Source organism: Grampus griseus (genome assembly GCF_964374135.1).
Source record: "Grampus griseus genome assembly, chromosome: 16".
NCBI lineage: Eukaryota > Metazoa > Chordata > Mammalia > Artiodactyla > Delphinidae > Grampus > Grampus griseus.
In genome coordinates, this window is record NC_139010.1 from 59,392,795 (window position 1) to 59,408,998 (window position 16,204).

Below are 16,204 nucleotides of genomic sequence, written 5' to 3' on the forward strand. Positions count from 1 at the left end.
AGAAGAGGAACAAATTATCCGAATAATGGTGTGTAGGGGTGCGGAAAGAAAAGAGGAATTAACGAACCTGCCTTTCTGCCCACTTCCTTCCTTGGCTTGAGTGAGATGATTGCACTGACCAAATTCCCCGGTGAGTGAGGCCCCCATCACCCGCTCAGACCTGACGCAGCCCAGAGCGGTGGCTGACAGAGTGGTGGCCTTCGGGGGCCCAGAAACCCATGCAGGGCTGGGGTCCTAGCAGTCCCCGTACTGTGCCGCGTGGCACACAGAGAATCTGGCTCAACCTGTTAACTATAATAGCGGCTTTGTGTGGCGGGATCTGTGCCTGGGGGCTGTGTGGGCACGGCCTGAGCACTGCCTAGTAAAGCCCCCACTGTGGTGGCAAGTGTGGGGTTTGCCCTGGGCCCAGGACTCAGATAGGCATCCTGTGTGTGGCGTGACTGACTTGCAGATGGGCAGGTCGGTTCCAGGTGTATGAGACAATTAATCAGGGACCTCCAGGCTGTGCAGAACTGGAGCAGCTGGGATTCAGAGGCCATGCTGGAAGGCGGAGTGGGGTGGAGCTGTGGCCCCAGAGCTGCCCTGAAGGCCCCTGAGGCCAGATGCTGGAAGAATCCCACCCCCACTCCTGCTCGTCTCACACTCCCCGCTCCCCCCACACACTTCTCACTCCCTCCTCGCAGACCCTGCTCCTAAGCAGCTTCTCACTCTCCTAGGCCTTCCTGATCAGCTCAGAGTTTGGTGCCTGGTGGCCAAGTCACTGCCTGGGCAACTAAGAGAGCTGCCCAGAGATTTTCCGCATGGCTCGAACCCACTGCCCTCTGTCGGCCCAGGAAGGCCCCTAGAATCGCCCACCTGCACTCACGCCTGGATTCCTTATCCTGAGGAGTCCGATAGGAATAGGCTGAGTGATTGCGAAGGCTGGAGCCAGTCTGGATTTTCCAAGGAGCTCAGAGTGGACTTGGAAGATGTTGCGTGAGATTGGGTGTGTGTGTGTGGGGGGGTGGCAGTGGTGAATGGAGGAAGCGATGAGTACCCATGTTGTGCTGAGGGATGGGTGCAAACTCACATCCTCTCATGCACGGCCTGCATCGCTGTGGACAACCTCACATACCTCCTCCAAATGTACAACGACTGAGGTGTGCAATGTTAAACAAGGCAAGCTACAGGTGTGCCATTCGAAGCACACAGTCTCCATTTCTGGGTCTGCAGTTACCCCCAAAGCTCCCATGGGTGGTTACCACGCGGCCACCCTGCCAAGGGCTCTCCTCCTCTCCTTCTCCCATCTCTCCTCCCCCAGCTTGGGAGGAGAGACTGCCGGTCGGCGTGGGGGTGGAGATTGCTGAGGCAATCTTTGGTTTTGGTTTCTAGCCACGCAGCTTTGGTTTCTAGCCATGTAGCTCCGGCCGGCGACGAGACCCCATGGGCTGATGATGGGCTTGGGGGCAGCAGGTCGCCCTGGATTCCGGCCGAGGACCCTAGCAAGGCCCAGAAAGTCCAGCGGCCGCCGCTGCCTCCCCGAAGCCCTTGGCAATCCGGCCTCCTGGTGTGTGCGAGAAGATGGGGGGATGGGGGGTGCGAGGCCCCCACTGCTCTGTGCCGCTCTAGAGGAGGTTTGATAGGAGCTGCTCCTGCCACCTCACGTTTTCCGCCCTGTGGTCCCAGAGCCCACGTATCTTCGGTTCCTGCAGGAGGAGTCACAAGTCCCCAAATCCGAAGGCCCAAAAGCGGGAGCCCGGATCTGGGGTTTCACCGCAGAAACGCAGGACAAGTGAGTTCCGGGCGCCCTCTAGGGGCCGCGCGGGGAGAGGCGCCTCGAGCCGAGGTCCTGGGAGCTTGAGGCCTGAGGGACCCTGGAGACCTCAGGGGCGGCTGCTACCAGCCCTGGTGGAAAATAATAACGATAATAATATTAAAAAGCAACATTATTGAGCACTTGCTGTGTTCCAGGCACTGCACTAGTTTTTAAAGGTATTAATACATTCCTAACAACCACCGTATGATGTAGGTGGTATTTTCATCCCACTTTATAGACAAGGAAAATTGAAGTCCAGAGAGGTTAAGCAACTTGCTTAAGAGCACGCGACTGATAAAAGGTAGGGCCAGCATTCGAAACCAGGGTCTAACCCTAGAGCCAGGGTCTTTGGGAGGGATGGTAAGTCCAGGGGTGTGGTGGATTTGAGGAGGACTCCTCAAGGAATGTCTCATTTTGTGGAGGGAACTCTTAGCTCAGAAGTCCACTGGGATTTTGCTCCCCTAGGACTTTGGGAAAAAATGTTTCCAAGCTGCTCCAGTCCTCTGGTTCCCCTCCAGCTCTGACTGCCCCCCCCTCCAGGATCCCCTCTGTAGCACTGCCAGGACCCTGAGACCTTGCCCTCCTCCTTCCCTGCACCTATCCAGTGCCCACCCTTTTGGCCTTCTCAGCCTGAGCTTGCCACCTTCCAGAAGACCTTTGGGATTGGAAGGGAGCTCTATACACTTCCACCCCTCCCCCTTCTGGGTCAGCAGGATGGGGGATTCAAATCAGCAGAAAGTTAAAAATAGAAGTGAGGGCTTCCCTGGTGGCTCAGTGGTTGAGAGTCTGCCTGCCAATGCAGGGGACATGGGTTCGTGCCCCGGCTGGGAGGATCCTCTGCGGCTGGGCCCGTGAGCCATGGCCGCTGGGCCTGCGCATCCAGAGCCTGTGCTCCGCAATGGGAGAGGCCACAACAGTGAGAGGCCACAACAGTGAGAGGCCCATGTACTGCAAAAAAAAAAAAAAAAAAAAGAAGTGAATGAATCACACTTTATTGGACAAAAGAGTGGAGAACCAGGAAAGAAAATCCTTCTTCTCCTTTTCCATCTGCTCTGTGCAAAGCCTGTAGCTGGGGGAGGTTGCTCTGGCCTGGAGGATGGGAGAGCATGTTGGTGGGTCAGAGAGTTAGCAAGGGCTTATGCCAAACTCGTAAACAGTAAGATTCAGTTAGAATATGAAAAGAAAAGAGAGCATGTTCTTCCCTTCTTCCCTGCCCCCTCCAGAATGGTAGAGGAACTGGGGGGGGGAGTGTCCCTGGGGAGGCTCTTTTATATACAATATAAGGTGTATCCATTTATATATAAATTACACCTGACAGTCTTAAACTTTAAGGTATGTAAGAAACACTTGGGAACCTTGTTAAAATGTAGATCCTCATTCACTATGTCTGGGGTGGGGCCTGATATTCCAGATTTAGGACAAGCTTCCTGTGGTGCTAATGCTACACTATCACCCTATGTCTGAGATTTATTCCTGGGTTCTCAAGCTTGCCGTCAAATATGGCCTGTAGTTTTATTTTATTTGCCCAAGAGGATTTTTTTCCATTTTATTTATTTAAAGAAATGAAGAATACAGACACAACAGATACACTAAAATTCACTCTCCAGCACGCCACAGGCCTCACCACTTCCCTGTTACCTGCACGGCCCCTCTCTTTCCCCACACCCTCTTCCTTCTGCACCTGTCCCTCCGTCTAAAATCCTCTTTCACTCCCAGGCGGCTGCTGAGGTGACTTTGGACATCAACCTAGGTTTTGAGCTCTTCTCTGCTTTCTAACCTCGGGCAAGTTAATTAAATTTTAGGAGCCTGCAGTTTCCTTCCCCAAATGATAAAGCCAACCCTTCCCCGCATTACAGAAGGGATTAAGGAGATAACGCAAGTAAAAGCGTTTGACTCTTCGGCGGTGCTCCAGGAGTGGCGCCGCGAGCCCCCAGGGTAGCTTGACCTGGTTTTTCTGCGCACCAGGCTGGGTGGGGCGGTAGGGGGCTGGGGCGGGGCTGGGGCGGTGGGGGCGGGTCCTACAAGCTGCAGAGGCCCCGCCCTCCCCTCCTCATTCCCAGATCCTTGACTTCCGGGCGGAAGAGTCGAGGGGCAGCTCTCCTCCACGGCGGCTTTCCGTCCTCAGCGCTTCTAAGGGAGCCTTACTGTGTATTTAAGTGCCGCGCTTCCCGCCGCTCTTCGGAATAAGGAGCAGGTTAGCGAGTCTCCACGTTCACAGGCGCCCAACTGTCCGTTGGGGTGGGCCGGCGAGGTGAGAACTGGTATAGACCCAACGGGGGTGGGTGGAGACTGGCCCAGCCCTAGAGGGCCAGGGCCGGAGGCCCGGACAGGGTGGGGCCGCTGCAGAGCAGTGTCTACCACCGTCCCCTGCCATACGTGCACCGCACACCTCCGCACTTGCTCACAGGCACACACGGCCCTGTTCCTGTCTCAAACTCTCAGGCTGGGTCTCAGACTGACCAGTGCGTCTACAGAGCGGGACAGTCCTGCCGCATGTCTACACATTTACCCACTCATTCCTTCGAGATCCTTGGTTACACAACAGCTGATGTCCCCAGATCTCACCCTCATGATTGCCTCCAGTCCAGGGAAACGCAGGATTGCAGGCATTCACCCGCTTTTTCCCAGGTGGCCACAAGGCCACCCCTGACTGCATATGGACTTGGAGGTGGGTCCCACAGGTTCATAGGAAAACACTTAGGGGCCTTCGCAGAGTCCTCTCACCAGTTCACTTGCTGTCAGGGAAAACCGGCTCTTGCGTGTTGGCACATTTGTTCAGGAGACCAGCCCGTGAGCTCACAGACGCACAGTGGTAGACTTGAACCCATTTCTACCCACAGGCTTTCCTTCTCTCCCTTTCACATCTCAGGTCAGAAATTGGGTACTTTCTGGTCAGCACAGGGGTGGCATGGTTGCTCCACTGAGGCGGATTCTGCAGGTTGCTGGGCAGGAGTGGGAGAGGACGGTTTATTAACCCCACAGAAGCCCTAAGTCAGCTCGGTGTCCTCTACTACTGTCCTAGGGGAGAGTAAGGCAGTGGCCTACCTCTGTGCACAGGGGCCCTGGGGCAGAAGGCAACTCCAATCCCGTTTATAGCGCTGGTGCACACAGCCAGCCTAGCTCCAGTGGGAGAGGCTTCTAGCCTAGAGAAAGTGAGGGGTGGGGGCTCCTGAGGGACTGGATGTTTCTCAGTTGGGAGTGGGGGGTGACTGAAGCAGCAGATCACTGGAACGCCTGGGGCCTTTGATTGCACAGACTGAGCAGAATACTCAGTGCAGGCCCCCACCCCAGTCCCCGAGCCTTCTGACCTGGGTTGGGTTCCACTGTCCCCTCCACACAGCTTGTTGCGGGGTATCACCGCCAGTTCACAGGAGTTCACGGGACTCCAGTGAGCTCCAGCGCCGACCTGCATGGAGCTGCCCCGCCGTGCACAGAAGACAGCCCAGGGCGAGGGGAAAGCTCTGCTTTCGCATACGCACAGCTTAGAGCCTAAAATGGAACCAGGCCAAAAACTCAGCGGAAAGCTCTGTAGGGACCATTAGTGAGCGACTCAGAAGCGCCCCCTCGCCTCCACCAACCAAAGGGACTGTCGGGGCCAGACAGCAGGGGACACTCAGAGGCTGGGGATGACAGGTTGGAATTGCAAGAAATGCGACAAGGGTGAGAAACTGGCTCTCATTTTGAAGCCCGGTACCGGGGGATCCGGGATGAGGAATATAAACAGGTTCTCGGAGAAGAGGGGCATCTTGTACTTCAGTTCCCCAAAACTGGTCCTCTGGGGTGTCGAGAGGCCGGGCGGCCAGGGAGAAAACGCAGCCTGCGTCCATCGGCTTGGATCCGAACGGTACACAAAGTCAAGCCACCACCCAGGTCTGACGCGGACTCCGCGGGCCCGGGGGGTGTGGTCTTGTCGCCACAGGGTTGGGGAATTATGCAAACCTGGCCCTTTCTTCAGCGAGTTGCTCCGCTCGGCCACGTGGACTTGACCGCGCCGAGAGGCCAGGGAATCCCGCCGCCCTGCGCTGACCTGGGCTGCGGGGGTCGGCGCCCTGGGCCGCCCGCAGATAAGGGCTTGACTTTTATTCCTGCGCTCCAAGGACACGTGCCCGAGGCAGCTCCGGGCCTCAGCGAAATCTGCCCTCGGGTTCTCCTGTGGGCTTCATCCCTTCCTAGGACCCAAGACCCGGGCCTGCGCAGGAATGTGCGCGGCGACCTTGCTTTTTCTGCCTACTCCTGGACTCCCCATCCCACCCCGCATCCAGAAATTGTGGGAAACGCGCGACTGACTGTACAGAGGCCGTAGAGGCCCCGGGCCCTGCGCTGCCAACCCCGGGGACCGCCCTGGCCGCAGATTCGCTCCTGTGGGTTTCGGGGCAGAGACTCAGGAGCAGCGCTCATCAGACAGGGATCCGCCCAGCAGCAGAAAGGTAAACGCTTGAAAACCCGCGAGAGGAGCCGGGTCCTGCGAGTGAGGATTCATTCTGTGGCCTGGAGTAGGGTTGCAGGTTAAGAGCCCGGAAGGAGAAAGGCGCACTTGCCTGTGGATCTCCGGCACAAGTAAGCACCACCCTGAGCCCGTTTCTCTCTAGTCGTACCTGTGTCCCGGGGCCCTGTGGGGCTCCAGGATGACCTAGGGAGGGCATTAGTCCACTACAGAGAGATGACAGCCCCAAGGAGCCCCTATGGAATCCTCCCCCAGTAAGTTCTCCCCTTACTTGGCCCAGCTGGCGGCATCCATGAGGATCAGGGCAAAGGCAAGTCGGATAGAGGAGTTCAGGTACCCATTATTTTTTTGTTGAGGAGATAACACCTTGGGCTCCTTGTTACTGGGAAGCTCCCCTATAGCCCGGGTTGTGAGTTTCATTATAGTGAATGTTGCTGCCTCCTCTTCACATTCCTTGGAACAGCCAGCAATCCCAGGAAAAAGAAGAGCTAACCCAGCCCTGACTGCTCCGCCCCAGGTTGCTGAGCCTTCCCTGCCTCTCTGCCTTTATAGCCCTTGGATGTAGGGTGTAGCAGGTAGGAGTGCTGAGTCTTTTGGATCTCTGGGCCACAGGTCTGGCAACTGTCAATAGCCACCCCTGTTGTCCTGACAAATGAGTCTTCTTAGTGACCAGAGTCCAAAAAAGGGACCTCTGGGAAACAGAATCTCTCTCCAGCCAATACAGGGCAGAAGCCCTCCTCACCTACAAAAGGTTCAGAGAATACTTCTCAACCCTAGACTGCAGAGAATACTCCCCTGCTTTGAATCCTTGATTTTCCCCATGCCCATCAGTGTGTAAGTGTGGGTTCAGCTAACTCAAGAGAAAATTTAACTTATTTTCAGGGATACTGGATAGTTTACAGGATCAACAGGAAGGCTGAAGAATCGAGGAAAATCATTTCAGGAAACACCACAAGGTCACACGCAGGAAAGCCTGGTTAGTACACTGCTGCTGGCATCCCTGTCACTAGACTCTTGGCATAAGTATCTCACACTATGTGTAATCTTTCAAGTCTACTTCCATCCTTACTGACTTTAATCCTTCAGATTCAAATCTTGTGTGGGATTGTTTGATTGGCTAAACCTAGGACATATGTAGGCACCAGCTGTCAGAGATGGGTAGAAAACAAACATAGTCCTTTAGGTTTCTAAATAAAAAGCTAAAACTCCCCCACCAATATTGACCTTCTTTGGGGAGAGTCTCCCCAATCAGGAAGAGTGTTCAGAAGCTAGGAAAATGATAAGTGCCACTACAGTCCATCCCTGTGGCCGCCCAACATCCACACATGCATTTCTGTCTAAATTTACAGTCCTTTTCCCCACAAAATGCTCCCATCCAACATCATGCTACTGTCATTCATACAGAATGCATTCAACTTGTCCCCAAGGGAGACAATCCAAACCCTCATAGCTCTAAATTCAGGATCTTCATTCTATTCCTCCTCTAATTCTTCTGGAATTCTATCTCAGCATTCTGCAACCTGTGAACTAGACAAATTGTAAAGTTAATCATCGTCACACTTAATAATACAATAGCAAGGGAATAAGAACTAGAAGAAAATGCAAATGAGTTCAAATATATAAATGTCTAATATGATAGAAGGTCAGGAGGTAAAAGCCACTTTCTGCAATATGAGATTCTATTTTGTATTTATGACGTCCCTCCTCCTTTTTCCATTCTATGTTTCTTTTGCCTTCAGCTATCACCTGAGCTGGTTTGCTCTTTACCCAGGGGAGGAGCAAGCTTCTATTCCTGAGCGATCTGGGCCCTTGATGGTCCTGCCTATGAAGGGTTGTAGTTAACTTTAACTTTTACTTCCATTAATGTTTTAAACTTTAATTTCCATTAACTTTGACCACTGGACATAACAGCATTAGGAGGCACCCCAGGGGAACACCACCATAAAAAGCTAAGTTGTTCTAACAAAGAGTCCCAAAACACAGTGACTCAAACTAGATAAAAGTATTTTTCTTTTACAACCAGGGAAGAGAGATAGCTCTGCTCTATGAACACATCTCAAGACCTAAGCTAATGAGGAAGCTCTGCCATCCTCAGTAAGTACCTTCCAAAGTTGTCGGTCCTGGCCAGCAGGAAGGAAAGGGTGCAGCAACTCCAGGGCAGGCTCTTCAAGATGACTTGAGGGCTTCCCTGGTGGCGCAGTGGTTGAGAGTCCGCCTGCCGATGCAGGGGACGTGGGTTCGTGCCCCGGTCTGGGAGGGTCCCGCGTGCCGTGGAGCGGCTGGGCCCGTGGGCCATGGCTACTGGGCCTGCGCGTCCGGAGCCTGTGCTCCGCAACGGGAGAGGCCGCGGCGGTGAGAGGCCCACGTACCACAAAAAAAAAAAAAAAAAAAAAAAAAAGACTTGAAAGCTGTACTTATCAATTCTACTTACATTCCATTGAGGAGAACTAGCTACAAGGGAGGTTGGGAAATGTAGTCCCTATGTGGACAACCATATGCTCAGGAGAAAGGGAGGATGGGTTTGAGGGGACAAGCCATAGTCTCCACTATACCATTTCATTGATCTGTAAAGTCAGCTGCTTCTGGGTGATGGAACACATAAGTAAGATCGGTGAATATCACGGACGTTAGCCTGGATTTTAAACTGCAATATGAATTCTTGTTAAGAAGCAGTGTTGTGTAGGAAATCAGTTATAGGGCACAGACTAAAGTCATGGGAAATAATATTGGCAGAAGCTTGATGTTCAGTGAAGGCACATCCAAACCTTCTACTAGATCCCTCCCTGGTCCCCCTGGGGTGATAGAATAGGGGACCTGGGGTTGATTGCTGCTGCTGCTGGCAAATTGGGCACTTTGCCATGATGGTAACCAGGTTAGCTTTGGTGAGATGTTGAGTTCAGGTATAGCTTTCATTTCAGTCTTGGGGCCATTTTTCGGGAGAAGAGTGAGTAGGCCCTGGAGTTCCCTGGGGAGAGAGACTCAGATCTGGAGTGTGTTATCTTGTCTGCCTGATTATTAAGAACCCGTTCTATAGTGGGAGGCTTTTGGTGCTCAATTTCATAAAACATGAATATTTTCACACTCTGTATCCATCTCCAAAGATTCTTCTTTATACTTTTTCTTTCCACTTCCTTGCCCCAAGTCTTTAATCTCATTCATTTCAAGTCCTTGACCATCTGTCTAAACCATCGGCTACCACCCATATATTCACTGCAAATCCTTACCTCAGGCCAGCTTCTGTCGACAGACAGAGAGAGCCACAAAATGTACTGTTTAACATTCTGCCCACTGGAAAAGTTTCTCTTCTCTTGCTTTTCACGGCCACCCTTGAATGGGACTGTACAGCAATGGTCTGTTTCTGGCCAGGGTTGGTGTATTGCACTATAAACTAGACTTGAAACTTTTCTTCCTCTATCACCTGGTGTTAGGGTATTCCTCATGAGATCATAGATGTGGAGTGAGGGGTGGCATATTGTAGTATGCGTGAGGGTGAGGCAAGCTGGCTGCCTGTTGTGAAAAATACAAGGAGGCATTCACTCTCAGGGTGTGCAAGTACTGGGTCAGCACCTGAGTGAATGCCTCCATAAATTTTACACCGTAGGTATCTTGTCTACCTCCTAGTCCAGGCCCTGGTCAGGGCCTGCACAGACACTTACTTATGCCTTCAGGACCTACTTGGACCTGATTCCATAGATTGCACTTCTACTTGATGACAGACTCTAAAGGGTACAGCCAACACATAGCTAGATAGATCAAATAGCAGCCAGCTCAGTTCATCTTGGTGTCTCGTGTACACCTAGTGATTTACAGCAAACCAAGCCCCCTCTGTGAGTAGCTATTTTCTTTTGGGAAAAAAAGGCTCTTGGTTCTTTCCTGGACCATGGGAGTTACCTACACTGTGATTATTATATCGTGACATGCCACAGGCTCCACATAGCACCCCTATGTGCTCTAGAAACTTTGAACTTTCTCCGAGCTTTATCCATGTTCTTCTGTCTCTTGATAATTAAATGCAGATATGATAGGAATCATCACCCTTCACTTTTATAGTCTTTCATGGTATAATTTTTGCAATTCACTCAGGATGTAGTTTTTGATCTACTATTGTGGTACAAAGTGAGAGTTCCAGGGGCTTCCACCGTGCCTTTCCAACTACTAGATTGCCAATGTGTGTTTTTTGCTAGTTCCTGAGGATAGAAAGGAAGATAACCATGGAATGGTTTATATTGGGCCTGCTGTAGGGCAAATTGAGTCAAAAATTATCTCATGGAGATTGGTTCAAGATGGCGGAGTAGAAAAATGTGTGCTCACTCCCTCTTGCGAGAGCACCAGAATCACAACTAACTGCTGAACAGTCATCGACAGGAAGACACTGGAACTCACCAAAAAAGATACCCCACATCCAAAGACAAAGGGGAAGCTGCATTGAGATGGTAGGAGGGGCGAAATCACAATAAAATCAAATCCCAAAACCACTGGATGGGTGACTCACAAACTGGAGAACACTTATACCACAGAATTCCACCCACTGGAGTGAAGGTTCTGAGCCCCACGTCAGGCTTCTCAACCTGGGGGTCTGGCAATGGGAGGAGGAATTCCCAGAGAATCAGACTTTGAAGGCTAGCAGGATTTGATTGCAGGACTTCAACAGGACAGAGGGAGACAGAGACTCCACTCTTGGAGGACACACACAAAGTAATGTGCACATCAGGACCTGGGGGAAAGAGGGTGACCTCGTAGGAGACTAAACCAGACCTACCTGCTAGTGTTGGAGGGTCTCCTGCAGAGGCAGGGGATGGCTGTGGCTCACTGAGGGGACAAGGACACTGACAGCAGAAGTTCTGGGAAGTACTCCTTGGTGTGAGTCCTCCTGGAGTCCGCCATTAGCCCCACCAAAGAGCCTGTAGGCTCCAGTGCTTTGTCATCTCAGGCCAAACAGCCAGCAGGGAGGGAACTCTGCCCCACCCATCAGCAGACAACCAGATTAAAGTCTTACTGAGCTCTGCCCACCAGAGCAAAACCCAGCTCTACCCACCACCAGTCCCATCAGGAAGATTGCCCAAGCCTCTTAGATAGCCTCATCCACCAGAGGGCAGACAGCAGAAGCAAGAAGAATTACAATCCTGCAGCCCGTGGAACGAAAACTACATTCACAGAAAGAGAGAGAAAATGAAAAGGCAGAGGACTATGTACCAGATGAAGGAACAAGATAAAACCCCAGAAAATCAACTAAATGAAGTGGAGATGGGCAAAATTCCAGAAAAATAATTCAGAATAATGATAGTGAAGATGATAGAGGACCTTGGAAAAAGAATGGAGGCAAAGATCGAGAAGATGCAAGAAATGTTTAACAAAGACCTAGAAGAATTACAGAACAAACAAACAGAGATGAACAATACAATAACTGAAATGAAAAATACACTAGAAGGAATCAATAGCAGGATAACTGAGGCAGAAGAATGTATAAGTGACCTGGAAGACAGACTAGTGGAAATCACTGCCGTGGAACAGAATAAAGAAAAATGAATGAAAAGAAATGAAGACAGCCTAAGAGACCTCTGGGACAACGTTAAACACACCAACATTCGAATTATAGGGGTCCCAGAAGGAGAAGAGAGAGAGAAAGGACCCGAGAAAATATTTAAAGAGATTATAGAAAACGTCCCTAACATGGGAAAGGAAATAGCCACCCAAGTCCAGGAAGGGCAGAGAGTCCCAGGCAGGATAAACCCAAGGAGAAACTCACCGGGACACATAGTAATCAATTTGACAAAAATTAAAGACAAAGAAGAATTATTAAAAGCAACAAGGGAAAAACGACAAATAACATACAAGGGAACTCCCATAAGGTTAACAGCTGATTTCTCAGCAGAAACTCTACAAGCCAGAGTGGGGGGCGGCATGATATATTTAAAGTGATGAAAGGGAAGAACCTACAACCAAGAGTACTCTACCCAGCAAGGATCTCATTCAGATTTGATGGAGAAATCAAAAGCTTTACAGACAAGCAAAAGCTAAGAGAATTCAGCACCACCAAACCAGCTCTACAACAAATGCTAAAGGAACTTCTCTAAGTGGGAAACACAAAAGAAGAAAAGGACCTACAAAAACAAACCCAAAACAATTAAGAAAATGGTAATAGGAACATACATATCGATAATTACCTTAAACATGAGTGGATTAAAAGCTCCAACCAAAAGACACAGGCTTGCTGAATGGATACAAAAACAAGACCCCTATATATGCTGTCTACAAGAGACCCACTTCAGACCTAGGGACACATACAGATGGAAAGTGAGGGGATGGATATTCCATGCAAATGGAAGTCAAAAGAAAGCTGGAGTAGCAATACTCATATCAGATAAAATAGACTTTAAAATAAAGACTGTTACAAGAGACAAGGAAGGACACTACCTAAAGATCAAGGGATCAATCCAAGAAGAAGATATAGCAATTATAAATATATATGCACCCAACATAGGAGCACCTCAATACACAAAGCAAATGCTAACAGCTGTAAAAGAGGAAATCGACAGTAACACAATAATAGTGGGGGACTTTAACACCTCACTTACACTAATGAACAGATCATCCAGACAGAAAAGTAATAAGGAAACACAAGCTTTAAATGACACAATAGACCAGATAGATTTAATTGATATTTATAGGACATTCTGTCCAAAAACAGCAGATTACACTTTCTTCTCAAGTGCACACAGAACATTCTCCAGGATAGATCACATGTTGGGTCACAAATCAAGCCTTGGTAAATTTAAGAAAACTGTAATCACATCAAGCATCTTTTCCAACCACAACGCTATGAGATTAGAAATCAATTACAGGGGAAAAAAACATAAAAAACAAAAACACATAGAGGCTAAACAATACGTTACTAAATAACCAAGAGATCACTGAAGAAATCAAACAGTAAATCAGAAAATACCTAGAGACAAATGACAATGAAAACATGATGATCCAAAACCTATGGGATGCAGCAAAAGAACTTCTAAGAGGGACGTTTATGGCAATACAATCCTACCTCAAGGAACAAGAAAAATCTCAAATAAAAAAATCTAACCTTACACCTAAAGGAACTAGAGAAAGCAGAACAAACAAAACCCAAAGTTAGTAGAAGGAAAGAAATCATAAAGACCAGAGCAGAAATAAATGAAATAGAAACAAAGAAAACAATAGCAAAGATCAATAAAAATAAAAGCTGGTTCTTTGAGAAGATAAACAAAATTGATAAACCTTTAGCCAGACTCATCAAGAAAAAGAGGGAGAGGACTCAAATGAATCAAATTACAAATGAAAAAGGAGAAGTTACAACGGACACCACAGAAATACAAAGCATCCTAAGAGACTACTACAAGCAACTCTATGCCAATAAAATGGACAACCTAGAAGAAAGGGACAAATTCTTAGAAAAGTGTAACCTTTCAAGACTGAACCAGGAAGAAATAGAAAATATGAACAGACCAATCACAAGTAATGAAATTGAAACTGTGATTAAAACTCTTCCAATCAACAAAAGTCCAAGACCATATGGCTTCACAGGTGAATTCTCTCAAACATTTAGAGAAGAGCTAACACCCATCTTTCTCAAACTCTTCCAAAACATTGCAGAGGAAGGAACACTCCCAAACTCATTCTATGAGGCTACTATCACCCTGATACCAAAACCAGACAAAGATCCTAAAAAAAAAGAAAATTACAGACCAATATCACTGATGAATATAGATGCAAAAATCCTCAACAAAATACTAGCAAACAGAATCCAGCAACACATTAAAAGGATCATACACCATGATCAAGTGGGATTTATCCCAGGGATGGAAGGATTCTTCAATATACACAAATCAATCAATGTGATACACCATATTAACAAATTGAAGAATAAAAACCTTATGGTCATCTCAATAGATGCAGAAAAAGCTTTTGACAAAATTCAATACCCATTTATGATAAAAACTCTCCAGAAAGTGGGCATACAGAGAACCTACCTCAATGTAATAAAGGCCATATATGACAAACCCACAGCAAACATCATTCTCAGTGGTGAAAAACTGAAAGCATTTCCTCTAAGATCAGGAAAAAGACAAGGATGTCCACTATCATTCAACATAGTTTTGGAAGTCCTAGTCATGACAATCAGAGAAGAAAAAGAAATAAAAGGAATCCAAATTGGAAAAGAAGAAGTAAAACTGTCGCTGTTTGCAGATGACATGATACTATACATAGAGAATCCTAAAGATGCCCCCAGAAAACTACTAGAGCTAATCAATGAATTTGGTAAAGTGGCAGGATACAAAATTAATGCACAGAAATCTCTTGCATTCCTATACACTAACAACGAAAGATTAGAAAGAGAAATTAAGGAAACAATCCCATTCACCATTGCAACAAAAAGAATAAAATACCTAGGATTAAACCTACCTAAGGAGGTAAAAGACCTGTACTCAGAAAACCATAAGACACTGATGAAAGAAACCGAAGACGACACAAACAGATGGAGAGATATACCATGTTCTTGGATTGGAAGAATCAATATTGTGAAAATGACTATACTACCCAAAGCAATCTACAGATTCAATGCAATCCCTATCAAATTACCAGTGGCATTTTTCACAGAACTAGAACAAAAAATCTTAAAATTTGTATGGAGACACAGAAGACTCCGAATAGCCAAAGTAATCTTGAGGGAAAAAAGCAGATCTGAAGGAATCAGACTCCCTGACTTCAAACTATACTACAAAGCTACAGTAATCAAGACAATATGGTACTGGCACAAAAACAGAAATATAGATCAGTGGAACAGGATAGAAAGCCCAGAGTTATTCCCACGCACCTATGGTCAACTAATCTATGACAAAGGAGTCAAGGATATGCAATGGAGAAAAGACAGTCTCTTCAATAAGTGGTACTGGGGAAACTGTACAGCTTCATGTAAAAGAATGAACTTAGACCACTCCCTAATACCATATACAAAATAAACTCAAAATGGATTAAAGACCTAAATGTAAGACCAGACATTATAAAACTCTTAGAGGAAAACATAGGAAGAACACTATTTGACATAAATCACAGCAAGATCTTTTTTGACCTACCTCTTAGAGTAATGGAAATAAAAATAAACAAATGGGACCTACTGAAACTTAAAAGCTTTTGCACAGCAAAGGAAACTATAAACAAGACAAAAAGACAACCCTCAGAATGGGAGAAAATATTTGCAAATGAATCAACAGACAAAGAATTAATCTCCAAAATATATAAACAGCTCATGCAGCTCAATATTAAAAAAACAAACAACTCAATCCAAAAATGGGCAGAAGACCTAAATAGACATTTCTCCAAAGAAGACATACACATGGCCAAGAAGCACATGAAAAGCTGCTCAACATCACTAATTATTAGAGAAATGAAAATCAAAACTACAATGAGGTATCACCTCACACTGGTTAGAATGGGCATCATCAGAAAATCCACAAACAACAAATGCTGGAGAGGGTGTGGAGAAAAGGGCACCCTCCTACACTGTTGGTGGGAATGTAAATTGAAACAGCCACTATGGAGAACAGTATAGAGGTTCCTTAAAAAGCTAAAAATAGGACTTCCCTGGTGGCGCAGTGGTTGAGAGTCCGCCTGCTGATGCCGGGGACACGGGTTCATGCCCTGGTCTGGGAAGATCCCACATGCCGCGTAGCGCCTAGGCCTGTGAGCCATGGTCGCTGAGCCTGTGCGTCCGGAGCCTGTGCTCCTCAACGGGAGAGGCCGCAACAGTGAGAGGCCTGCGTACCGCAAAAAAAAAAAAAAAAAAAAGCTAAAAATAGAATTACCATATGACCCTGCAATCCTACTCCTGGGCATATACCCAGAGAAAACCATAATTCAAAAAGACACATGCACCCCAATGTTCATTGCAGCACTATTTACAATAACCAGGTCATGGAAGCAACCTAAATGCC